We start from the raw sequence: 26,386 nt of genomic DNA, 5'->3' as shown, positions 1-26,386 counted from the left end.
TACAGACACTGTGTTCAAAGAACATGTACAGTGATTATATGATTACACTGCATTTTACTTTTGGAGGACATAATTAATTACAGTCAAATGAGCATGTGGACAAAGAGATGGTTTCTGTACTGCTTTTCTTTAGCAATTTGAAGTAAAATAAGAATTTTATAAAAAAGCTAATTCAAATTAACATTTTTTTCACTTTTGAGTTCGTTCTTTGTACTAGACACTGTATTTGGCATTGGAAATATAAAGCCGAATGACCCAAATATAACCAAGAATTATTTCAAATTAGCAAGTACCCAAACTGGTATTGTAGACTCTAGGAAGAGCTTCAGTTTTCTCATCTGATAATTTCTTAGTCACATGAATTTTAATTCATTTTAATTAAACATATACATTGAGTGTTTAAGATAGAGTAAAACTTTGAAAAAAACTAATAATAGGGTGATTTGCCTTTTCAAGTCTTCGAATCACAGCCTTAAATCTTTGTTATGTAGCTAGCTGATTTTCACAGACTATTCTGTAGCAAACTTGGTTTTTTTTTGGCCACGCTGCATGGCTTGTGGGAGCTTAGTTCCCTGACCAGGGATCAAACCAAGCCCATGGCAGTGAAAGCGCCAAGTGCTAACCACGGGACCGCCAGGGAATTCCCTGTAACAAACTTGTTTTATGAAATGAGAAGAAGAGATAACTAAGTAAATAGAGTTACATAAACATTATGTGTTACATGTTTTATTAATGAACCAGTTTGGAAATACTTTACACAAGATTAAGCTGTTTCACATTTGTGCATTAATACCTTTCAAATAGAGCTGACAGTATTTAGGAGAAGAAAAGGTAAAGGTAAAAGAGGATGAAAGGTATTTGCAGCAGAATACCCGTGTGGTTCAGACCATGACGTCATGGAACAGGTCTACTGGTCACCTTTCAAAAGAGCACAGTTAAGGTCTCCCACACTCGCTCCCCAAGAAGTGTCCCTTTGACCGTGAGTCAGGATTGTCGTCTTCATAGAAATGCGTGTTCCTTCCGTAATTGCAAGTGTAAACTGACACTGGCACACAAAGATAAGGAAAACCATTTGGGGGACTTAAAATATATATACACTCTTCTGTTCACTTGCACTATGTAGAGTATAATCTTTAGATGAACTGATAGCAGAAATAAATACTGTCCAGTGATGTTTGTGAGCTCTTATTCACATCCGTAAGTGAAGAATACACTTCAAAGGTACTCCTTCTTGTTTATTTTTCTACTCTCCTAGAAGTTCTTCATAAATGAAGTCTTTTGATTAATAAAACACACTTGGTTATTTTTCCCCCAGACTATCTAGATGATTACTACAGCACCACTCCTTTCTCCAACATCTCATTTATTTATACAGATATATTAACTTCTTGGCTAGCTGCATACCAAATTGCTGCAGAGCCATGAATATATTTGGAACAAGACACACTGAAGATGGAAGTAGGCAATTACTGCAAAGATATAATTAATCCAGTTATGCCCCGGGTTGTAGACTTCATAAATACTATGTCTCTCACATATATGTACTATTATTAAAAATATGTGTTTATTTTTATTAATAAAATACACATTTATTTAAAAACATTACTGAATGCATAATTGCTCTTGTCCAACATGTATTTTTCTCAACTGGTTGATACTAAAAGTACAGCTGCTACTTTAAAAACATATTGTGTATTTTCTTAAAATATTGAAATGGAGTGTTCAGACATAGAAAATTGCAGAACAGTTGCTGTCACTGGCCTCAGTGTTGGTTGGGATTAGAACAAAGTTATAAATTAGCGACAAGGCTGTGAATAATCCTTCAGTAACAAACTACAAAGACAGAATAGACCATCATTAACACCTAGGTCCTCTTGGAGAACTACCAGTGTCACTGGGCATTGCTGTACAGCATTTCTTCATTTGTTACTGATGTCATAATTGATGCTTACCTGAATTTCACAGATTCCCCATGTGTTTACAACCTTTGAAGGTGCTATGTTTATTTTTCTTCAGCTATAATGCTCTTGACTTATGTTTTCACTCTTCGTTTTTGACACATTACAACCTATTTAAATATCAGTCTTGAAGAATGATTCTTCAGTACTACATTTGCACTTGAAAAAAGCAGAAACACTCTGGTAAATTACCATATGAATTAAAAAGTCAAATTAAAAGTGAGCATTAAAGGTAACTGTCCTTTGACACGCAGGAAATTGTTTTGATTACTATATTTTAAAACTAAGTTTCTTACAGTACTTTAGCAATAATTTTTAGATATTTTCTGCTTTTAGACAGATATCATCTTATATTTTACATATCAAATAATTTGATGTTTACTAAGAATACTAAATTGCTGTGTACTTTTTATTTGCTGATAACTATTTTTCCACATTTTTCCAATACCTAGTACAGTGCCTTGCACTTAGTAAGCCCCTAAGGATATTTTTTAAGCAAATGAAAGAGTAACTTTTTATTTTCACCCATCAAATAATTATCTGTTATTCTTTTACATTAAAAATCTGCCTCCTCCTTTTTAATTTGGTTTCCTAAAGTAGAAAATTTTTAGTAATCAATGTTTAGGAAATATCCAGCTTTAGGCTCTTGATAGGGCTTGTCTAATCCAATCACTAAAAAAAATTTATATTTAATGAGAATAAGTGCTAGAACACATAAACTTCCATAATACTGAGTCTCCTTACCTGAAGTGGGAATACATAAGGTGATACCTCAGAGATTTATGGTCTGAATTACAAATATCTATAGTTGTTTTTGGAAACATGCACCTTCTTTTATCTGTAAAACCTACATATAACATCAGAGTCCAGAGTGAGCTTTTAAAGACAGGCTACCTGGGTTTGAATCCCATCTCTACCATTTTCTATCTTCAACTTTGGTTAAGTCACGTACACTTTGTATATCTTAGTTGCTTACCTGTAAAACGAAATTGATAATCTAGTATTCTCACTGAGGTCTTGTGTAAAAATTAGCATGATTTAAAACAAGCCTGTAGATTTTGGAGATCAAAGAGCCAATAAACAAACCACTATCACATAAGTATTGTTTGTTTCATATTTTATAAATCTTCTCAGTAGAAAGAATTTCATTAGGATGTTTTATTTGATACATTTTCAGAACACTTCTTTATAAGATTGATTCTCTGAAGTCATACAATCAAGCTTTTTAACCAAAAGGGCCACTTGGCTCTTGTACACAGTGATGGTAAACAACATATTATTTTATAATTAGTTCAGAAAAACAACAGCACTTCTCAGAAATGAAAAGGATAGACTGTATTCCCAGGTATTAGATAGAAGCTGACATTTATATTTTATTCTGATCACACACACACACACACACACACACACACACACACACACCCCAGTTATAAAGATAAATACTCAATTGTGTCTAATGCTAACGGGTCGTATTTCATCAGTTTCTAAGGACAATACAAAGCTAAGCAGTATAGACAATATTAAAGATAAGAATAGATAAGGTTTCTGTTATGACTCATCTTTGCTAAATTTATGAAGCAGGTAAAAGTCACTCTAGGGTTTCTCACCTGCCCTGTCTCTACTTTCTACCATCTCCTAGGAACCCCATCCCCTTCATAGGAGATGCTAAACAATAACTATTGGCTGAATGGAAACATTAACAATAAAACATAGCATTCTCAGAGGGTTTCCCCTTTGAGTTGGTAGTGGATGAAGGCACAAGAGAAATTTTAAGGGGCATTCAGAGAGAAGTACTTTGTAAAAAGAATAAAATGCTAAGAGTGAAATTTCAAGAAGGGAAAATTTATTCAGTTGGAACAACTTCCTGGTGTCCTTCAATTAGTCAAAATTAAAGATCTTCTTATAGAGAAGAGTTCCCTCTCCACTCTCATCCAAGGCCAATGCTGGGCAAGTTTTATAATGAAACTGCTGTCCATTTTGTTTTTGTACCTACATACTGGCCTGAGTCTGCTGGTTAAATGTTGTTGCCCACCCTGGGCCTGGTCTGACTTTCCTAAATACTAAATGGGAGATGGGGTACTGTCTTCAGTGATGATAACATTTCAGAGGGATGGCTCTCAGGTACTTGAGGGAGACATTCCTGGGTTATAAAATTGGCAAGAGGCCTTTTAAAAGATTTATATCTCAAAGGCGCAGAGAAAGAACTTACAATTACAAGCTTTCTGAGGTAAATGCTCTAAGAATAGAAGAAGGCTACCTATAATTTAATCAAGGTGAGGAGACCATTAAGGCCATCTTGGTCAGTTGTAATAATTATGTAATATAAAGCAAAGGTATCATTTTCACTGAGCTTCTATGTTGACATCCCAAATCACCTCCAGTTTACCCTATTGCTAAGTATATGTGTGTCTTAGTCAGCTCAGGCCACTATAAAAAAACTACAATTGGCTGGGTGGCTTATAAACAACAGAAATTTATTTCTCACAGTTCTGGAGGCTGGGAAGTCCAAGATCAAGATGCTGGCAGTTTCAGGTCTGGTGAGGACTGACTTCTTGGTTCATAAATGGGATCTCTCTGGGTCCACTTTAATAAGGGCACCAATCTCATTCATGGGGGCTCCACCCTTATGACCTAAAGGTCCTACCTCCAACACCATCACATCGGAGATTAGGTTTCAACATATCAATTTTGAGGGGACACAAATATTCAGTTTATAGCAATATGTTACCATGAATAATGAAAGTGAAAAAGACTGGGGAGCAGAGACTCAAACCTAGGTGCAAATAAATTATTTCCCAGAAGGAAACAACAGCCTCTATGGAGGTGTCTACACATTTCATAGTGATTTAAAGGCTTACTCTCGTCATCATATTATGAGGCTGCAAGTAGAGTTCCTGTATATGTCAGCCATCAACAGCGATGTTTTCTCACTGAACTTTTCACTAGAGCAAACTTCTTCGCTTATGTACTGACTTACTTCTGGTCATAATTTGTAGCAGGAAATAGAATTGATGGTGATTTAGAAGGAAGATTGTACACAATATAAGAAAGGCAAAGAGAAAGATCATCTACTAGATCCCAGCTCAATAAATGTTTATTTATAGACTACTATACATTTTCCATTGAATTGGATATTCTAATAATAAACAGGAAAGAAGTAACATAATACTACTCATAATAGCATCTACTGTTATTAACATCTGAATCACCTGCAGGTGTTTATTAGAAATGTAAAATTTAAGCTTCCACCCAAGACCTCCCAGTCACCATCTGTCAAGGAATGCATTTGAGCAAAAGATTTAAATAGAAACATCACCAAAAGTTGTACTTGTCTTTGTCAAACTGTACTATAAAATTAATTCCTTCCAGAGTATTTCATGTTTCAGTTGTTGACATTATTGGCTGTATTTTAGCATTACATTTTGCCATGGGATTTGGATTTTTGTTCTGCTTTCTTATTTTGGATGGACAGGTTTGTTTAGTTTTTATTTATTTCTCTTTCATCCTCCCCCAACCCCCAAACACACATTAAGTCTTATTAGTTTTGACGTTGTCTCCATCTAGCCCTGAAGATCCCCAAATACAATTATGCTCTACATTAGTGCTTTGGGGTTCATATTCTGTGGTCATACTGGAAATGTCACTGATCCAGGAAATCAGCCACCAGACAGCTCAGCTCAGTTCCTGGTTGTGAATTATATCTGAGTCTTTATTTCTCCCTAGGCTAGCAGTTTTCCAAAAGCCAAAGTTCTAGGCGGAATTGGGGCAAAGCCATTTTGGTTCAGCATCCTCTCATGTGTGCTGCAAGGTGAGGAGCCTCATCTCAGCCCCTGGTTTCAAGCGGTGAGCTGTGCACTCTTTCCTGTGTGGGATGGAGCCCTCTTAGACCCCTTTACAGGAGTCAAAATCCTGGATTCCACTACTGCTTCTGGACCTGGAAACCACTAGATCTTCATTGTTAGTCTTACATTTGGTGTTCGTGTTTTATTGTTTGTTTTGTTCGTTTTTTGCACAGAGAAGATAATCTCATTTATGAATTTTGCTGTATCTTATCCCCCCTTTTATATGCCTCCCTTTCCATGTATTTGGAGCACAGAGGTTGATGAATGAACTAATTGAGCCATCTTGACTGAAAATCCTTATGACATCTTTATCTCCTTGGGAAAGTAAAGGTGGAAGAGAAAAAAAAACCTGTTTTATCTGACTGAATATATTTTCTAATCTTTAATTTTTTTACTTACACAAGGTTTTTGGTCTTAAAAGGTAAGGAATTTGAGTTTTTGTTTTCTAACTTCTGTCCTGGTGAGGGGTACTCTTCCTTCTGACTCTACAGATCTGGCTGGGTGCAAATGTTCAGAGACAGGCACCTCATAGCGGCAGCAGGAGTAATGGGACACCATCGTCCATGGATCACACTTCAGCAGAAGTAGGTAGATGCCTGTGGTGGGTAGAATAATGCCCGCCCCCATGATATCCACATACTAATCCCTAGAACCCATGGATATGGCAAAGTGAACTTTGTAGATGTGGTTAAATTAAGGATTTTTCAATGGGGAAATTACCCTGGATTATTCATGTGAGCCCAATGTAATCACAAGTGTCATTAAAAGTGAAAGAGGGAGGGAGATTCAGTGTCAGGGAGAGATTTGAGGATGCTCTGCTGTTGGTTTTACCAGGGAAGGAAGGGGCTACAAGGTAAGGAAAGCAGGTGACCTCTAGAAGTGGAAAAGACAGGAAACATTCTCCCCTAGAGCCTCCAGAAGGATGGCAGCACTGTCAATGCCTGGATTTTAGTTCAATAAGACCCATCAAATTTCTAACAGCCAAAACTAAAAGATAATACATTTGTGTTGCTTTAAGCCACTAAATTTGTTGTAATTTTTTACAGCAGCAGTAGGAAATTCTGACTAATACTATGTCAAAATCCTGAGTTAGGCAATCCTTGTATGCCTGCAGACACCCCTAGTCAGCCTGGTACTTACCTAGTAAGCAAACCCAGGTTCCATTACCCAATCAGCAGCACTCAGAGACCTTGCTTTCCTAATATAGGGTAGTTCATGGCCCTTTGGCTTTAAGAAACCATCCCTATTTCTACTCTCTTTACTCAAACCTCCCAGAGCCTATATCTGTGCTTGTTTGCTTCCCGGTTGGCAGTAAAAGTTTTCCAATCAGAGCTCAGTCTTTGGTCTCGTATTCTTCATTAGCCTTTCTTTAGCACCCCAAGATAATAAACAAATCAAATCAAAACAAAACAAAAATAGCAACATGGACATTCCCTGAATCTATGTTTCCTGATATCCACTAGATGTCTCTTCTCCTCTTTACAGCTGACATTAAAATATCAGTCATTGCTCATAGTTTCCTTGCCTTCCCTACTCATTCCCATTCATTCTCAATCCACTGCAATTTGGATTCTGTCTCCAACATTCCACCAGAAGAGGTGGAATCATGTTCATTGGTGGTCTAGTTGTTAATGCCAACAAACAATTCTCAGTTTTTATTTAACTTGACCCATCATCAACCTTTGACATTCTTGACATGCCCTCATTCATGAACCTCTTCCATCCCACGGGGGTCTGTGGGACCACTTTTTCATGTTTTCCCATCTGTATTTCTTTGCAGGCATAACGTTGAAGTTGGTACACATCCAGTTCCTTCCATTTTCACTGTATACATTCTCAACCAGTCAACAAATACTTGCTGAGTATCAGATATATCCTAGGCATTATGGCAGGTGTATAGCACACAGTCATATTTACTCCTATGGCCTCAAAAACACCAGTATGCTGAGGAATCCCAAATGATTATATCTGGCACAATTTCTTTCCTGAGCTAAAAATTTACAACCTAAACTACCCACTGAAGAACTCCAGTTTTACGTCCCTCTGACCAAACCCAACTTAATCCATCATCTTTCCCCCACCAAGTGTACTCTTTCTCCTACTACTGTATCTTTCTCGTTGGCAAGCTAAAAACCTGGAATCATCCTTGATTCCTGCTCCCATTATGCAAGCCCAAACCTCTACATCCTTTCAGTCTTTGAATTATGTATGTCATATTTTCAGAAAATAAGGAGGCAAGGTTACTGAAGAAGAGTGGGGTGAAATCAAGTTAGGTTTGAGAATTGAAAGAGAAGAAAAGATAGCACTACCAAGAAGAATTTGGTAGATGATTAACTGAATAATTGTTTTCAGGGCACACCTTTAAAATCTGTTCTTTGATTGCAATGTATTTTCAATATCTATATCTTAAATGGCAGACCATACTTCTATTTTCAAGTACTGAATATATTTAAAGGAAAAAATTCTTCATCACTTCTTATTTGTTTTGTAGGAACACTTCCTATTTTCTTTATAGGGTCAAAGGCAGCTATTTTCCTCAGATTTGAAATATTTGAATGGGGCTTTCAGTCTTTAATCTGACTCTTTAATTCTCTGAATTCCTGTTAATACTGCAAAGGCAAAACTCTGTGTCCAGAAAGGCTGGTACTGTCAGAAGGGTCTGGTCCTCAGCTCCCATGCTCACCCATCTGGCAGTTTGGCAGTTGCCTCCATTTGACTTTCTTTGCTTCATCATTTAGTTGCTGTTGCAAAGAGATAATTTAGTCTCGAAGTGAACTTGGCAGGGCCCTTCCATGGGCTTGCGACTAGTCCAGTGACACTGAACACCGTTCTTGCGCTTTGATGCCTGCAGTTGTAGTTTTGGAATTCTTAATAGTTTTATCTTTGAATTTGAGTTTTGTATGTGAATTCCGAAGAGACCATGGCACATGCTTGGGGGCTTGGAACCTGAAATTACCTGTGATTGTCTCCCATTAAACCACCTTCTCCCTGGGATGGGTTCTCATCTACCTGCTGCCCACCCCCTGGCTCCTTGGGCCCACTCCAGCCTCCCCTTTCTCACCGTGACTTACTAGCACTGCCATTCCCTCCCCACCCTGTCTGAGGACTGGATATGATGTGAGGAGGGTTGCCGTCAGGTGTGCACTTGGCAGGCATGGCAGCTGTCATCCCATCTCAGGCTGGTAGGGCTACAACATGTTCCATTAGGGTTCAGCGACTCCAAGCCCCTCATCCACCCCCAGTTCAGGTACTGAGTGGGTCCCGATATGGATTCTGCAGTCGCAGGGGGGTTCCTGCCTGCCTGTGGTTGAGGTGGCAGACCCAGGAGAAGGGCAGATGCCTGGATCAGCTTTCTCGCCCTGACCTGAGCATGGAATATTGTTTCAGCGCTTGGTGGGAGGGGGAGCCTGGCAGTGGGTGGGCCACTGAGTCGCAGGGCAGGGTCTCCAGGCACCTGTGAGGATCTGCACTTGCCCTGCTAATATCTCCATGCCCGAGGGAGTGAGACATTCCATAGCAAAAATCAAACACCATGGCAGGTAGAGAGAGACTGCAGAGAAAAGAAAAAGTTTGATACTTGAGAGCATCTTTTTCCATATTTTTGAACAAAAATCTCCACATTTTTATTTTGTCCAGGCCCCTGCAAATTTTACAGCCAGTCTTGTAAATAGAGAATAGGTAATATTACTGGCAAATACTGAATGAAACTATTTCAGAACAGTTGAATTTAAAGAAGTCTCTTGGTTGTGAAAATCATAAGTGTTTCTATAAAATAACAGAGCACAGAGAAATATGTTTTATAGAACTTTTAAATTATAATTATCAAAAGTAAGTTTCCTTCCATGAATCACACCTTACACTATAGGGATTGCTTGTGAAGAATTTATAATGGGCAAAGTTTATTGGCTGGCTTCCTAAAGCATCCTAGGTGTTAACTTCTCAGACAATGTGAAGGTGGAAGTCTATTAAGAGGTGACTTCTTAAATTTGGAATTATTACATGTGATTATCCTTTGCAAGGAAGAAATTCACAGGTGTAAATGACCAGGTATTTAAATTTCTTCAATTATTCAGATAATATGATTTCTGGACTGATGAAAAATCATAGAAGATTTGCTTAGAGTTACCTATCTGTGAGATTTAGACATAGTTACAGAAATAATTACGTAAACACAGAAAGAATAAATTTCTAAGAAGTTTTAAAAACTTAGGATCAGGAAGTTGGTTGGGGAGCGGAGCTGCTTGAAGTGGGCAATGGAAGGTTGCCCAACATGGTCATCACTATGGCACTGACCATGACAATGTACATGGCACAGGCACTCAGCCCAGACTTCACATTTCTAGGGCATAAATTGTTCACCAAAGCAAAGCAAAATTGTATTTCTGGGGGGTTCCAAAGGTCCGATGAATTCATTGACTTTGTCTTGTGGGTATTATGAGTCTTTTGCAGAAATACTGTGTTCCTCTCTTTCCTGTGAAAGAAAGAGGAAAAAGCAGTAAAAATCGTTGGCTGTGCAAATTTTCAGAGCGGCCCAGCTAGCGCATTTTCCATCTCAGGATGAACTCCCTACTGACCAGGAGCACTGCTTCCCAAATTTAATGTGCATATGAATCACCTAGATGTCTTCTCAAAGCATAGATCCTAATTCTGGGGTGGGGGTTGAGAATTTGCATTTCTCAGCGGCTCTTGGGAGATGCCAATGCTTTCAGTCTAAGGAACATCCCTTGACTAAGGAGGGACTAAAGACGACTGAATGAATATTGTCACCCAACCTCTAAATAACCCAATTAAAACCACCTAAGTAGTCCAGGTAAATGCATGTTCTTATTGTACTAATGTGTAGCCCTTACTCAGGATTCCGAATCTGTAGGCAGATCAAGAATTTTCCCTGTTCCACTTGTGTGACTCAATCAGCTGGATATATCCCCTCCTGGGGAACTATTATTTAATGTTGGGCCTAAACAATAATTGTGACCTAAAGATTGTGTTTTTTTTTTTTTTATTTTTCATGTAGATATTTGGAAATGTTTGGATCCTGCCACTTAATACATACTCTTCAATTAAGGAAACATTTTTCTCTCCAATGTGAACAATATAGATTTTAGAATTTAGAGCAATATACATAAACTAGAAATACGCTAAAGCCTACAAGATTATACAGGAATCACCTCCCAAAAGGGGAAAATGTCTCAGATGATAGATTGTGTAATTCTCGTGGGTTATCTCCTTTCATTTGGCAGCCGCATTCATTCATGAACTCAAATTCAGGCTGAGGTCATCTTGTTCACAGATTTTAAGTCTCACGTTGGCAACAAATTTGACGTATAGGGTGCTCATTGTTTAAGCAGTCACCGTATATAATGTATGCTATTGTCCTTAAGATGTGAAAATAATGGGACTGACTCACCCAGAGTATGACATAGGTTTGGTTTGTTTTTCCAGTGTTGGGACTGGATGTGTAACTCTGATGACCAATGAAAAGCGTTAGTGAGATCTAAGGCCAGGTCGGAGAATGGACTTTGGCCCGAGAAGAGATTAAATCTCACTGGTCCATTGGGAAAATGAACCCACAAGCACGTCCTTGCCAGATTTACTTGGAAAAGATATTAATGAGAATGCATGTACCTTTGAAAATTATATTTACAGTATTTGCTACCATAGCTCAGCAATTTTTTCCAATGTGTATCATTTGAAATCTTAACATTATGGCACATTTAATTTGCTCTGGGTATAGTGATTTAGTTTCTTAGATTAGTATTTTTCTTAAGATATATTTTAATTGGACCAATCAAATATTATGCAGTTGAGTTGAACTTGAGAAACCAAAACATAGGGAGTAAAATGTAAGAGGGACAAAGTCCTATTTAACTGCTTTATAAACTGCAGAGTATCCATTTTGGAACACACAACACAAATTATTTGATTACTTATCACTTTGGTTCCTAAGCTCTCAGATATTGAATATAATGAAATCTTAAACACCTGATCACCTTCTTTAATTAATTAACTTTATTCTGTCTTTTATGTTCTTTACTTTCATGAATTAAATTTTTTAATTCTTTTAAAAATTATCTTGAAAGATAGCTAAAAATTACCACAAAATAACTTATGCATTTGTCACTGTATATCTGTAGACATAGCATTCCTAATACAATATAGTATACTCTTCAATAATTCATGGTACAATTTTTGGAGTTTTAAGTTTCATTTTTGAAAACTTAATCTCTGAAAGGATATAATTTAACCTCTTAGGTTTGTAAAGTGAACTTTATTTATTTTATTTTATTTTTTTGGAAGACGTGATGAAGCAGCTGCTAGAAATTAATAGTATTATTTCATGTTTCTGATGAATGGTTATGTATATTAGAGAAATGTTTAAAATTTAAGTATTAGATAAAGACAAAAGGATAGAATAAGACACACATTTATTTAAAAAGTTATTACATGGAAGATTTTTTAAGGTAATGAGGAAGATAATGAGCCTTTATCTTAAGCTTTTAGCCAAAAATTACAAAGTAAGTAAGCAAATGCAAATATGACTGCTGGTTTACTGCTTTGTTAAAAAAAGAAATTGTCATGACATTAAATGCACTTGGGATTTTGTTTGTTATTTAAAAACTTAGCAAAATAGAGATTCCTTTCCTTTGAAGATTCACCTCCAGAAAAGACACAGTAATTTTTTAATAATATAAAGTTAAACCCTCTATGACATCTCTCTTTTATCATGGGACATTGTTGTTATGCCTTTTTTTTTCTTTTTATCAATAACATTTCAACAAAGGATCAAATTAATGACAACACTGCAAACAATGACCTAATGAAAGTGTAGAAAATTGTTTATTTACCAGGAGGCAAAAAGAAATATTTGCTAGCAATTCTGGAGAGGAGCAAAAATTGCATTATTTTTTAGTTCAAATTTCATTCTTTCAGAGAAGAAAATTACAGACAGGTAACAGACACAAAGACTCTGAAATAATGACTTTGGAAGTATAAAAGTTTCTCAGAATTTCAAGGAAAAAATGAAAAAGAAATTACATAATAATTTTTCCTCAAGTATTAAATACCTAAAATTCTATGAATGCATATGTATTTTACTCAAATAAGAAGGAAAATATCCAACAAGCTCAATAATATATTGCAAACAAAGTGGAAAAAATTAGGAGAGAACTCATTATACTTGCGTTATCACGAATGATTTTTCTCCTCTTACTGGTTACATAGCTCAAACACTCCACCTCTGAGACCATTTCTCTGAAAACAGTGATTTTATCTTGCTTTGCTAGATCTCACTCAAACAATAATATCCTAGGTAAGAGAGATTACTTGTGAATTAGATGTAAGAAAGATCTGATGTGGGTCTTTCTATCATTGCCTCTTTAGAATTTTAGTGATTTTTTAAAATGATCCAGATTTGTTTTTACAGATCAGTATTTTAAGTTTGGTTCCTTTCAACATGAAATAAATAAATAAATACATACATACATACATGCATGCATCTGATTTTTTTCCCTCTCTTAAGATAGTCTCCTTTAGTTTATCAGAATTTGTTTGGCTAATTTGGTAATTTGGAGCTAAAATCACTGAAAGGTGATTTATTTGTTGTGCTAAGGTTTCTTACCATGCGAATGAGCATTGTGCTTCACCACTCTCTTCCCTGCTGATTTTCCCCCCAGGAAAGGCACTTAGGCCTGAGATCTTATTGGTAGGCTCATGACAGGCTGTGTTGTCATAAGTATTTACACACAGAATACACCTCCTGGGGCTGCTTTACCTACGTCCTGCTTTTGACAGGTGTGTTCTTTAACAACTTCAGTGTGCTGGCAGCAGCAACGTTACATCAAGTCACCAGAGAATTGGCTCTGGGAGAATGAATCAGTTTTGTGCAATCGTCCCCATGACTTCAAAGGAACAACATGAACTAAACTCACACAAGGCCAAAGTGGAGAAGAATGAAAGGGGGAGGAGAAAGATGGGAGGGAGGAAAGAAGGAGGGAAGGAGGAAATTTCGTTAAAATCCAACAAAGCCTCACTATACTTATTACCAAATGCTAGATGTTTTCAAACAGTGAGTTCTTTAATTCCTGTGAAAATCTGACTAATTTATATCTTTTCCTTTTGCTGCCATGTACCGGTGAGTGATATGCATTCACACTGCAGTGCTTTAAGTCTATAATTTTCTGAGCCCAAACAAAAGGCAATAAGAACCATGTTTCAAAACAACCAAGTGAAAAGGGAAAACTTCCATCACCATGTGGGTATTTTCATAATCACTGGGGGGAGGTGTATCCGTTAGTGCTCCATAGTTTAAAACACTAAGCTTCAAGTAGTTTAGGATGATAGTTTTATCATCCATCAAGACCACAAAATTGTTATATTTAAATACCCAAAGCTTAGAGAGCATCAAAGCTTAAGTATTTATAAAAAATAGAATCAAATTATCTATGTTTAAATTAACTAGTATAAATTACCTTTACAGACTCTGAGGATTTTCTTCATAAAATGAATGGGAATGGTTGGAAAATATTGTTTTCTTTACACGCTCATCTGGGTTTACAAAATTTCTCTTTAGAAACATCTTCCCAGATAGATGAAGCAAATCAAACACATAGTATTAATATAGTTTGTGTTCAGTTTAAAAGTAATCTTTGAATATTTGTCATTTTCAGTATTTTGTAATGTTTAAGAGAATTTAGCATTTTCCACAATAGCTTTGTGATTCCCACTTAAAATGTTATTAAATTATTGATTTAGCCATGATTTTTAAGTTGAGAGGAACAAGTAAAGTTTGCTAAGTTTGTAAATGGTATTATAATTGTTAAGAAATTAAAATTTACCATATTTGTAAGTAAGTCATTAAATTTACAAGAGTTATTTAAGTACTGGGGAATGTTTTATGTATGTCTGACAATTAAATTATCAAAAGGGGAGTTTGAAGCTTTAATTTGATAAATGCAAATAAAATATTAAGGGGATTCAATTACCTAGGCTCTAACTGCCCCTTAAAAGATGTTGTTAAAATCTACTAAGTGTAGAATAACTTATATTCTGTTTATAAGTTAAATAAAGTTCAATAAAAGTTATGTTAAATAATTTTTAAAAGAAGAGGTAGTTTCTTCAATATTATTTTCTAAATGAAATATTAATTCTAAAAGCCAAAATTACCTCAAATAATCTTTTTTATACACAAAAAGGATGCCAGAAATCTCGAACTGACGACTGATCTTCAAAAGAAAAAGAAGTTTGCCGAGTGGAGGAGAAGGGTGAGTAGCCCCCAGGTAGGGCAAACGGGGGGAATGATTTATTGGGGGTGCCAATGATTTCTTCAGAGGAAGGTAGACTCCAGAGGAGTGACTAAATGTAGAAATACAAAGAAAGGCCAAGTCGGGCTTGTACAGACTTGATGCCTTTGGGGAGAGTTTCAAAACTTTATCTCAGAGGAATGAAAAGCTACATTCATCCTGTGTCCAGCAGGAAACAGATGGCACAGTCAGCCTTGATGATTGAGGAGAGTTTAATAAAAGAACTATTTACAAAGATGTGGGCAGCGATTAAGGAAACCAGCGAGAAAATTCTGGTACCCAGGAGCCGCAGTAGTGGGGAACCACCACCGTGGCTGGGCCCAAATTGACAGGAGAAGAGGGCGCTTACAGGAGTTCCAGAGGATGGCTGTATGGAGACAGGACTCTGCATGGCCTTTCCTGGAGGACACAGCCAGCCCCAGGGCAATTTGGCAGGGAGGTGGCCTGGGCTAAGTGGCCCTGATTTCCCCCCTTTCCACCCTCTGATCTCCTGCAGATGTTTCCCATTGGTAAAATGCCATCCATCGGACACCCCAGGGCAAGAGAGCGTCTAAATCCTAATCTTAATCTGTGCTTCCTACACAGAGTGCGTGGAGAAGCCTAGGGCAAACAGAAGGGATCTAGCATAGAAACCATGTAAGATATTTAAGAGGAAAGTGTCAACTTCGGATAACTGTGCAGAGTAGGTTGGAAAGCTGTGAAACAGGAGGCAAGAACGCTAGCTAACATGGTGGGAGGGGAGGCATACGTTAAGGATTAATTCTGAATAAATATTTATATCCTTTATTGAGTACTTACTATCCATCTCAGTGAATATAAACAGTTTTCCTATAGCTTCATAGCTATATATTTCATGCGGCTAACTAGCTAAGTCTATTCTAATAGATTATCCCATTTATATTTAGATAGAGTTATATCTACAGTCTAATAATCACATGCCAATGTTCCACATACTAGAGCTGGCCATCCTTATACCACTCCCTCCCCACTTTGAAAATCCCTAATGCTGCTTCCATGAGAAGCTTATGGACACAAACACACATACACTCAGACACACAAAGACTCTCTCCTTTGACCAAACTTTAATCAAGCTCCTATGATTCCTCTGCTTGACTAGACCAAACTTGACCTTCCCTCTTTGCCCTGGTAGACTCTGGATTGAGCAAGAATCCTGCTAAGTCAGTTTAGCAAAAATCCCCCACCCTTGGTATCTGACCAGCCTCACTATCTTATCACTATCTTATCTGGCCTGCCTTCAGCAAGAATTCAGATGGGTCAGCCTAGCAAGAATCCTCCTTAACCCTGATATTTACTCTTAGTCATTTTCTATCCACTACCCACAACCCAGTTCATTGGGTATAAATCCCCACTTGACCTTGTTGGAGTTGAGTGCAATCTCTCTCCCTTACTACAAAAACCCTATAGCAGAAGTTCCCCTTGAATAAAGACTGCCTTACAGGCTTTAACATGCATCATGAATAATTTTGTTTTTCTCTCTAACACACACACACACACACACACCCACCATGAAGTTTTTAGAGTAAAGAATAGTTCAGAAGTAGAGCAACAGACAAGACTTTTAAAAGCATGAACGGAGAGAAAGCCAAACATAGCAGAAGAATCACTGGACATGAAGTATCTGTCACCACTGAAGGGGGGCAATTCAAGTTTAATGTCTTCATCTGTGAAGGGAGAGGCATGATAGGGTTATGTTCATGGGCTTGTGAGACTCTCAGGAAGAAGGGTCCCAGCAGTGTTCCTCACAACCTAATGTCTCTTCCTGGACACAGACTAAAATGTTCACTTCAAGACTACCAGTCAAATGGGGTTAGTAAATATTCTTTGGTAAACATAAAAATACTCATTGGCTACCAATCATACGTTTATTATGCACATTTGCTTTTCTACCAACAAGTACAGGGAATAAAAACTGTAATGAGGGGAGTAGTCCTTATTGAATATTACGCTTCAAGACACAAGGTGACCCTATATATTTAAATTATATTATTAAATTACAGCTGGATCTAGGATTACTGAAATTTAATAGAATAATATTTGCAGTGATCTGGGGATGTGAGGTACATGCTTCAGGTCAAAATAATAAGTGTCATTTTCAATACTTTATTCACTTTTGTAATGGCTTTTTTATGAATGTGTTTCAGGAAACAGATTTGCAATTTCTGAATGGGAGCTAAATATTTTTCCTGACAATATGTATTTAAGAGCTTTCAGAAACCATGGATTAAAAAAAGCCAGGAATGAGAGGATTGCAAGTAGAGTTGAAGTACCCAAGCCACACTAAAAATCAAGTACTATTATGGGAGTAGAATAGTCTGGATATGGGTAGATCAAAACAGCAAAAAAACAAGGCAACCAGCAAGCTAGAAACACGCCCATTACTATGCCCATGGTCTTAGCTGCTATCCGATCCTTTTTCTTAGATAAGTTTTTTTTCACTTCCCCCTTTGTGTTTTCAAGCATGTTGCTGATAACTCGAGCATGTCATTTGGAAACAATAAAGATTTTGCCATAAATACCAACCATAATAGAGCCAGGAGTAAAAAAACATGTAGTGAACAGTATTGTCCCCCCAAATTTGTTGAAAGTAAGTGCACGGAAATTGAAGCAAGCAATGAGAATCTCATAGCTCTGCATACCAGAAACATTGGCCTTAGATAGAACTAAACCAAAAGAAAAAAGAGTAGGGGCTGACCAACAAAATGTCAACAGCCGCTTTATCATGGAGGTGGTCATTCTGGTCGTGTAGTGTAGAGGGTAACACACAGCATAAAATCGATCAATTGCCATGGAACAGAGGAGGAAAATGGAGGCCAGACTTAGCATCATGTCAAAGCTTGTGTGGCATTTCCAAAGCCACCCCCAAAATACCAGCAGCTCTCCACTGATCACACCATGCTGTATGGCATAATGACCAAATCCAGCAGAAAGTCAGTGGTTGCCATGGAGAGGGTCAGAGTATTTGTAGGAGAGTGAAGTTGCTTGAAATGCGATATGGAAATGATTATAACCAAGTTTCCAAATATAGTGATAAACATGACCCCAATCATAATTGAGTACATTATTCCTCGGACATGAAAATGGCAGTTGGTGGGAGGACAGGATTTATTTCCAAATTTTGGACAAATGGATAAGTCTTCAGGAATATAAGTTAGATCCAGGGTGTTTTATCACTTCAAATTACTTTCTAGAGGATAAGTTGGTGTTTCTTCTCTTCTTAAAATGAGTCTAGTAAATTTCAGCCCCCGAGAGTACAATAAAGTCCCCTGTTACTAATTCATTTCAATTATATTTAAATACTTAAAATTATATCATTGGTGTTTACTTTCTGAGTTATTTGCTGCATTTGAAAATGAAAAATCTCAACTGCTCACTCTTTCCTGTTTTAGTCTATTTTATTGTATTTCATCCATCTATTCATTCAAAATGGGTTTATCTATTGGCTGTTCTATTCCCCGTAATGTATTGGAAGCTTTTCAGTGGTTTACTCCACTTACATGAGGCATCTAAAATAGTCAAACTTATGAAGCAGAGAATACTATAGTGGTTATTGGGGGAATTGGGTAGTTGTTCAGTGTGTATAAAGTTTCAGTTATGCTAGATGAATAAGTTCTAGAAGTCTGCTGTACAACATAATGCCTATAATTAATAAGATGGTATTGTGCACTTCAAAATTCATTAAGATGGTAGACCTCATGTTAAGTGTTTGTACCACAAAGAAACAAACAAAACAAAGGGACATAAGGAAAACTTGGGAGGTGTTGGATATGCCTAGTACCTTGATTTTGGTGATGGTTTCACAGGTGTTTGCATATTTCCAAACTCATCAAATTCTGCAGCTCTCAGTATATCAATTATACCTCAATAAAGCTGTTTTCTAGAAAAAGAGGGTCAATTTTCACCTTAAACTGACACTTCCCTAGAAACTCCTTTGAACTACAACATAAAAATACTTAATCCACAAAAGCTAAGTGAAATCACAATGTTTTCCTTCCGCATTCTTTCAATAATTTGAAATCTTCGTTTGTAAAAAGTCTGTGGGTGTTTTAAGAGTTATAAATGGCATGCGGCTATTGAAATACACAGAAAGCCATGTACCTACCGGCTAAACCATAGCTTCTGTACTGTCTATGTCCTTCCTCTCCTCTCCCCTTTCCTCCTCTCCTGTCTTCTACTCTTCATTTCCCTTCCCTGTATTTCTTGAGTCTTCTTCCTTATCTGAGATTCTAACTAGTGGGACCATGTCACATACTCCATCGCCGACTGACTCATTACAGTCACAAATTTCCCACGCACAGACTCAGACCAGTCAAATCTCATGTGACTCCTATTGGTCACAGACATGCCTTTCTGATATACGACCAGGAGGCAAAGAACTAGTCTATCTTGTTCACCCCTGGATTCTCAGTACTTAGGTTAATGTTTGTAGCAGGCACTAGATACATATTTCTGAATGAATAAGTTTATACATAAATGGTAAGTTGCAGTTGTTTTTTTAAATACCTGCATTGTTCCAGTAAAAGCAATTGATTCAATATGTTTGAAACTTTGCTGAAAATGAATGGACTAGATTCAGGAGCTCAATTCATGACAGTATCCTCCTGTATTAAATTGCTTCTGTTGTTGCTATAAAAGAATCCCTCCCAGAGTAGCATTTAGACAGGCAGAGCTGAGAGATTTTCTATGAACGTATTTTACTGATCCCTTAGGCTAGTGAGACAAGAACTCAGGATCTTGAGTCCAGATAGATACGAAGGTATTAGTAAAAGAGAGAAAAAAAAAAGCTGCTGAGTGTTTCAGCTAAATGCACTTGGGAGATGGTGGCAGTAGTGCCATAAGAGCCCACCCAGTGGTCCATGGTTATGTTAGGATGGGGTTTTACTGGCTCATTAATGTCCCTTATGCGATACTTGGCGCCTTACCTACCACTTTGCGGAGTTGGGAGTGTTCTTCCCGCTGAAACTCACATACTCTCAATAATTAAAGAAAATACTGTGTTGGAGAGCACATACTTAATTAAACTTGTACCTATTTAAGTCCATGAATATGTAGGCAGTTAACGTACATTATTACCCAGGAAACTATGTGTCACACCTCAATTGCCCATATGATTTCAATGATCACAGCCATGACATTGAACCAACCTCACCTGGGTGTTGCATACAAGTAACTGCTCCATTTTTTAAAGATTGAGAGGATTCTAGAAGGTGTTTCTATGTGAGACCAAATCTTCCACTATGCCCACTTACTATTTATAAAAGGGAAAATTCAAATACTTTCAGAACTGGAGAAGCCCTCAAATGGAATGTTTACAAAGATTTATTATGTGATGCAGTTTCTAGCCTCCTTTCTCCCTTACATTCCACAGTATGGCTTTGAAATCAGGCAGCCCTGTGGTTGATTTTTGGTTGCACCACTTATTAACCATATTATTTTGGACAACTTTCTCAGGGCTCCTGAACCGCAGTCTCCTCCTTTATAGAAGAGGGAGAATAGACCCTATTTAACATTTTGTTTTAAACATCGTTAGAAGCATGACATCTATCTAGTAAACACTTAATGAAGCCCATGTTAACCAGTTTTAACAAATAATGACCTTTTGGAAAACTATATTCTGATTTCTAAATCGCTGATTTTCAAAGAAACTTTTGTTTCCTAACTTGCTTATAAGTTTAAAAGTTGTCTATGAAGATATTTAAGGCCATTAGCATTATTCCTACCTTCCTTCCTGTTTTTCCTCATAAGGATTATGACATTTCTTTCAATTTTATACTTTTTTTTGAGTCTTCCATGTAAACTATTTTATTAAACCCCGTAATCTTGATGAAATTGCCATTTTTGTATGTTAAAAATGTCCAAATATGAATAATTTCCCATGGGGATCTTTTCCTTTTTCCCCTCAAGTTTTACTTTCAAGCACTGACAGATAATAAGGTTGGCACATCTCCAGTCATGTACATTTACAAGGAGTCAGATTATCAGTGCTAGACTCTATCATGGAACTAAAGCTTATTGAAGAGAATCTCCAATGGGCTGGACACATTCATTTCAGTAGGAGGAAAAAGTTCGGTTCAGAATCTAACATTCACAGCCTTAAAGTATGAATGTCATAAAAGATAGTGGTAGAAAATGGAAACTTATAATCCATGGTTCTAACAGAAAGAGGCAAATATTTGCCCATGCTATCTATGAGGCACCAACTAATGCAAGTGTCAGCTTGCTATAAACATGTTCCCTTCTTCTAGAACCTACCTTCTCAGGTAAGGAACTTAAAATTGCCATTGCCACGTATGTCTGTGTGTATAAGTGTATGTGTGTACAGATATATAAATTTATCCAAATTGTGATTTTTCTCCTCTTTATTTGTGGGAAAAAAATCATATCAGAAGGATTAGCAAAGGAAAATATAAATAAGTGTTGTTAGTTCTTTAATATACTGACTCAAATTAAATGCAATAAAAAGCAAATTTTAAATTTTTTTATTTGAACTTAAATAATGTTGATAAATAATATGCTTTCTTTTTCTCCTTTAAATTTTGATTGCTCCATGCTTCCTGGAACTTAAGGCTGAAGTCTAAAGTATTTCAGCTGTTAGAAAACTGCTTAAGAGAACCTCATAAATTTTCCAACCAGCCTCTCAGAACACAGGCTCTTCTGAATGTCTCTGTTCAAGGTGTTTCAGTTAGGAGAAAGAGACTTTCACTGAAACCGGCACCAACTTAAAGACCTGGAACCAACACCAACAATAACTGTTTCATCATTTCTCTTGCCACAGGTCAGAAAGTAATGTCAATTTTTACATAACCTATTAAAAAACTGATCTTAAACTTCCAAGTCTCAAATATAAATTCTATTTTTAAAGCTCCAAAATCATTCTTAGCCTAAAAGCAGATGCCATTCAAAGAGCAGATTTGTGTTAATTTTCAATTAAACTTGTTAAAAAAAGATTACAGTACAATTTTACGAGTAATTTCAAAATTTGAACTAGTATCATATTGCCAAAGTGTAAATGGTGTACGTAGTATAATAGGAAAGATAAGCAAAGGTTGAGATTTATGAAAACCCATGATGTTGGATCTTTTCTAGTTAATTCTCTAATGTCCATCATAGACCATAATGAATATTTAAAGACTAAAATAACAGAAGCTACTTGGAAACCATGCCAGATATGACAATAAATAGACTGCATTCAAATGCTGCACTGAAAACTAAGATAAATTGAAGAAAAAGATTTTTTTTCTATGACTGATTTCTATGACAAATGACTTATTTGTTCCAAATAAATGAAATCACAGTTCATAAGTAAGCTTCATTAAACCACATGGCAGTTGGCATTGGGCAGAAATAACATCTTGAAAACATTGTCTTTTTGAAAACAGCTGGGAGCAGGAAAAACAATTTAAGTAACAATAAAAACACACACAGAACAGGCAGAGTGACCTCCATGTCAGAGAGCAGGGGCAGAAAGGAGAGTGAAAATTATAACCATAGCAAAGCATCTTTGTTATAATAATCTATAAACTATAGCATTATTTGAAAACAAACAGAAGAGAAAAATCTTTACTAAAGCTATCAGAGAAGTAGCAGGCCCAAGGGGAACTGATCTAAATAAATCTTTTATCAAGACCACATATGATTTTTTTGGTGGATACAAGGAAAAGGTCTGAGAAAACATGCCTTGGCTTGAACATTGGAGCACCGGCTTGCCCCTGATAAATGTATCTTTTCAGCATCTGTTGGCATGGTTGTAACCTTTCCTCCCTTCAGTCTACAATACTCCAGCAACCTTTGGCCACACAGTCTCCCCACAAACGTCCTGGCTCGGCCAACCCCCTTTCCTCCACCTGACCCTTTATCTCGGACAACCTGAAGGCTCAGCTCAAATATCATTTCCCTCCAGAAACCTTTTTTCACTCTCCTTGGAGTTAATCTCATAAAATTATAGACTATTGAGGTGGCCGAAGATCTGAGAGATAAGTTGTCCACTTCCTCATTTTACAGGTGACTTTCATTTCCAATGCCTTTGCTTCCTTCTTCTAGCACACCACTTTAAAAAAATACTTAATCTTAATTTACAGTTCAGTCCCTTGAGAAATTTACAGTTAATCAGATAAAATGCCATTAACCGTCTAAGCCTGGCAACACTTAATGCAGAGCTGTGTACATGGCAGGCAAGTAGTAATGGCTTGCTGAATTAAGTAGAAAGAAATTAATTCCAACACAGTAAGGAACATACTTAATAGCCATCTGGTCTCATGGTATTAGAGACATTTAGTTTGGGAAAGATTAAAATATTAGGGAAACAGTAAATCCTGTTTGGAAAGTAGCTAATACCCACTCCCTAAACATACAGTATTCCAAATGAAACCCACTCAACAAAAATTCGGAATGTTTTAAAGTTTCTAAGTTACTTGAAAGGCATATTTCTACTGCATTCTCCCAACTCTTCCATGTATAGATAATAACTAAAGTCTTGAGGGAGCCATTGCTACTAAATATTGTAACTAACATTACAATCCAGGTCTTTGGGTTCCTGTTGCAATAAACCTCCCACCATCACTTACCATCTAATAATGGGAAATAAAAATAATAATAACAGTAAGAAAGTCTATGGCTTCCTCTGTTCATAGTTTCTCCCATACAGTCCTTGCTAATTAAAGTATGGTCCGTAGACCAGCTACATCGTCATCTCCTGGAAACATTTTTGGAAGTGAAAAATCTCAGACTCATCCCCAAATGCACATCTTGGAAAGATACCTGTGTTATTTGCATGACCATTGAATTCCAGGAGAACAGTTCTAGACAATAAAGAAACTGCGTTTTTAACTTGGGCACTCTTTGCACCTGAAATAAGTGAATAATTTTGAGGAGCAAAGAGCAACAGAGCATCTTCAGTAAATGCTGCTTGCAAGAGAAAAAAATATCAAAAGTGAAATATGTGGTGTCTGGCAGTGAATTAAGTAGTATAAACCAAGAGTTTTTTATTTAGATATACTATCAAGGAGGAGAGTGTGCTTTAGCATTATTGACATACTTATGTAACTTACATTTACTAAATCATGTCTTGCATAGTTCCTGTACTCTGCAAAAACATTTTTAATATGCCAATACATAGAGATTTACAAACCTTGCCAAACAAATTTTGATGGAAATTTTAAGACCTTTTTTCATAGGAATCATTTTCCAGTTAGAAAAAAATGCTACCTTCTCTCTTGCATCCTATTTGTAACAATTTCTGGTTCTTTATAAAATTTAATTACCACTATTCCATTATTTTGGAGAAGAGAATAAATCAGATTTTATTTTAAAAAGGATAGTACATTTCTAGTCCTTTTTATTGACTCAGTACTTTCTCTCTCTTGAAAAGTTAGCTGTAAATCATTGTGTCTCTTCTGGTGGCTTTGCAGACATGAGGTCAGGACTGTAGAAAGTGTAGTGTCAAGGACTGAGATATCTGACTCATATGAGCTTACCTCTGCTCTCAAGAGAACTGGAGTGGAGAACTCAGATCCAGGAGCTCCAAGAGAGGCACTAAGTGCACAGTGCAGTGGAATTGCTCTTTTAACTCTCTTTCCTGGGGGATATTGAATGATTCTGTCTATTTTTAATGTCCCAGATAGTTTTCGGTTCTTTTCTTTCCAAATAAAGGATGACAATTTCATATCAATTTCATGGTCATTGGGGCTTCATTCTGGTAAGATAAGGTATTAAAACTTCTGTATCTTAAAAATATATAGACATATGTGGCTAAATTAGATGTTGGCTGATATCCAAAGGAGGGATAATTGTCTGAATCATAAAAGGTTTCTGTTTACACTTTGATTCCTGGATGAAATGAGAAGATATTGGGATGGGAGAAAAGTATTAATTTCTGCTTCAGTGATTTGTTCCAGTTTGACAGAATCCTTAGGAAAAAAAAATTTGTTCATTCATATAATGTAATGGATAAATTAAACAAAAAACACTTCAATGAAACACAGTGTGCTTACATGTACAAAAACACATATACAAACATAACCATGTATAGAACTAAAATAAAACTTCATAAGGCAATATTTACCCTCAATGCAAGTCATGTATTCTGAGATTATCTATTTTCTTCTCTTCTAGTTTTCCTTTCATTAAAAATGTTATTTGCAGCCAGTTTACAGTAAAATAGAACCACTCGTGTCCACTTGCAAGAATAGGGTAACTTTTAAAGAATTTTCAGAGCCAGTTGACATTACATTCATAGCTTGAAATCAGCTCAATGAAAAAAAAAACATCAAATTCTACAAATCAGGGCTTTTTTTCCTTTCTTTTCAGAGCCAGGTGTTGAACATTTTCTAGCGCACCACTGGTTGCAGACCTCTAAGTGGATTTCACAAGTTACTAATGGGTCTCAACTTACAGTTAAAAAGTCATTGAATAACAAATATAAAGTTCCTTGTGCCCAGAGGCACCCCCATAAATATAAGTTTTCTTCTTTCCTTCCTCCCCCTAGTAGTCTAGTATTCAAAGTATATGTATACACATTAAGCAAAAAGGAGTGATACATTCAAAACACAACCTTTTTTTGGTATATACTTCACATTTATTAAAAAATCAGAACACCAATTAACAATACAAGGTGTGAATGAGCCTGAGAAAGAAAGAAAGGCTCTGACTGGAATCCTCCTGCTAAAAAAAATAGAAAATTGCCAACTGGGATGATTAAGATGATACACGGATGAAAACATGGGTGGAATCTGGGGCCTTAGTTACACAGTTTCCATTTCTTCTTTTATTTAAAAAACGTTTTATCTCACAACTATAAAATCTAGTAAAGGCTTAACTTTCAGCTACCAAAGACTAATTCCTGACAGAACATAGCTTTTTGAAATTGTTATTTCCATATTTACTCACCTATAATTTTTAGTGGTCGATGTTTCAGAACACATCTGATCAGACTCTGAGGAAGAAAAAGTAAATGGAAATATCCCACAAAGTGCGTGTGGTGGTGAGAGGAGGAGCAGTCCTCAAGCTCAGCTTGGGTTTTGTTCCCTTCCAAATAGTATAAAACTTTTTGTGTGTCCCCTTCATCCCATTCCTGGCTTTTCCTCACCTTCTCTTTACTTTTGTCACTTTCTTTTTTTTTTTCTACCTAGAAGTATTGGGTGTAGGAAGTATTCTGAAAAAAAGGGATTTGGGGTGGAAAGAAAAAAATATTTTTTCCCTCAAGTCTTAAAAACTAAATGCTTTGCATTGTAGCCAAACACACACTCACACACACACACACACACACACACAC

At 36.6% G+C, this 26,386-nt stretch overlaps 1 long non-coding RNA gene and 1 pseudogene across 2 annotated transcripts; both read right to left on the bottom strand.

Moving 5' to 3' along the window:
• Nucleotides 1-5,584: 5,584 nt before the first annotated feature.
• Nucleotides 5,585-26,364, bottom strand: LOC309667028. Its single transcript, XR_014267490.1, has 2 exons — nucleotides 24,591-26,364; nucleotides 5,585-10,271 (listed from the first exon to the last, which is right to left on the bottom strand). It is a non-coding gene; the product is annotated as an uncharacterized lncRNA (long non-coding RNA).
• Nucleotides 11,517-22,354, bottom strand: LOC309666840 (trace amine-associated receptor 3-like; annotated as a pseudogene). Its single transcript has one exon. The product of its transcript is annotated as a trace amine-associated receptor 3-like (transcript).
• Nucleotides 26,365-26,386: the final 22 nt, after the last annotated feature.

Source organism: Balaenoptera physalus (genome assembly GCF_965194825.1).
Source record: "Balaenoptera physalus genome assembly, chromosome: 9".
Classification (NCBI taxonomy): Eukaryota; Metazoa; Chordata; class Mammalia; order Artiodactyla; family Balaenopteridae; genus Balaenoptera; species Balaenoptera physalus.
The sequence above is the reverse complement of the archived record's forward strand: the minus strand, read 5'-3'. Positions and strand labels throughout refer to the sequence as shown.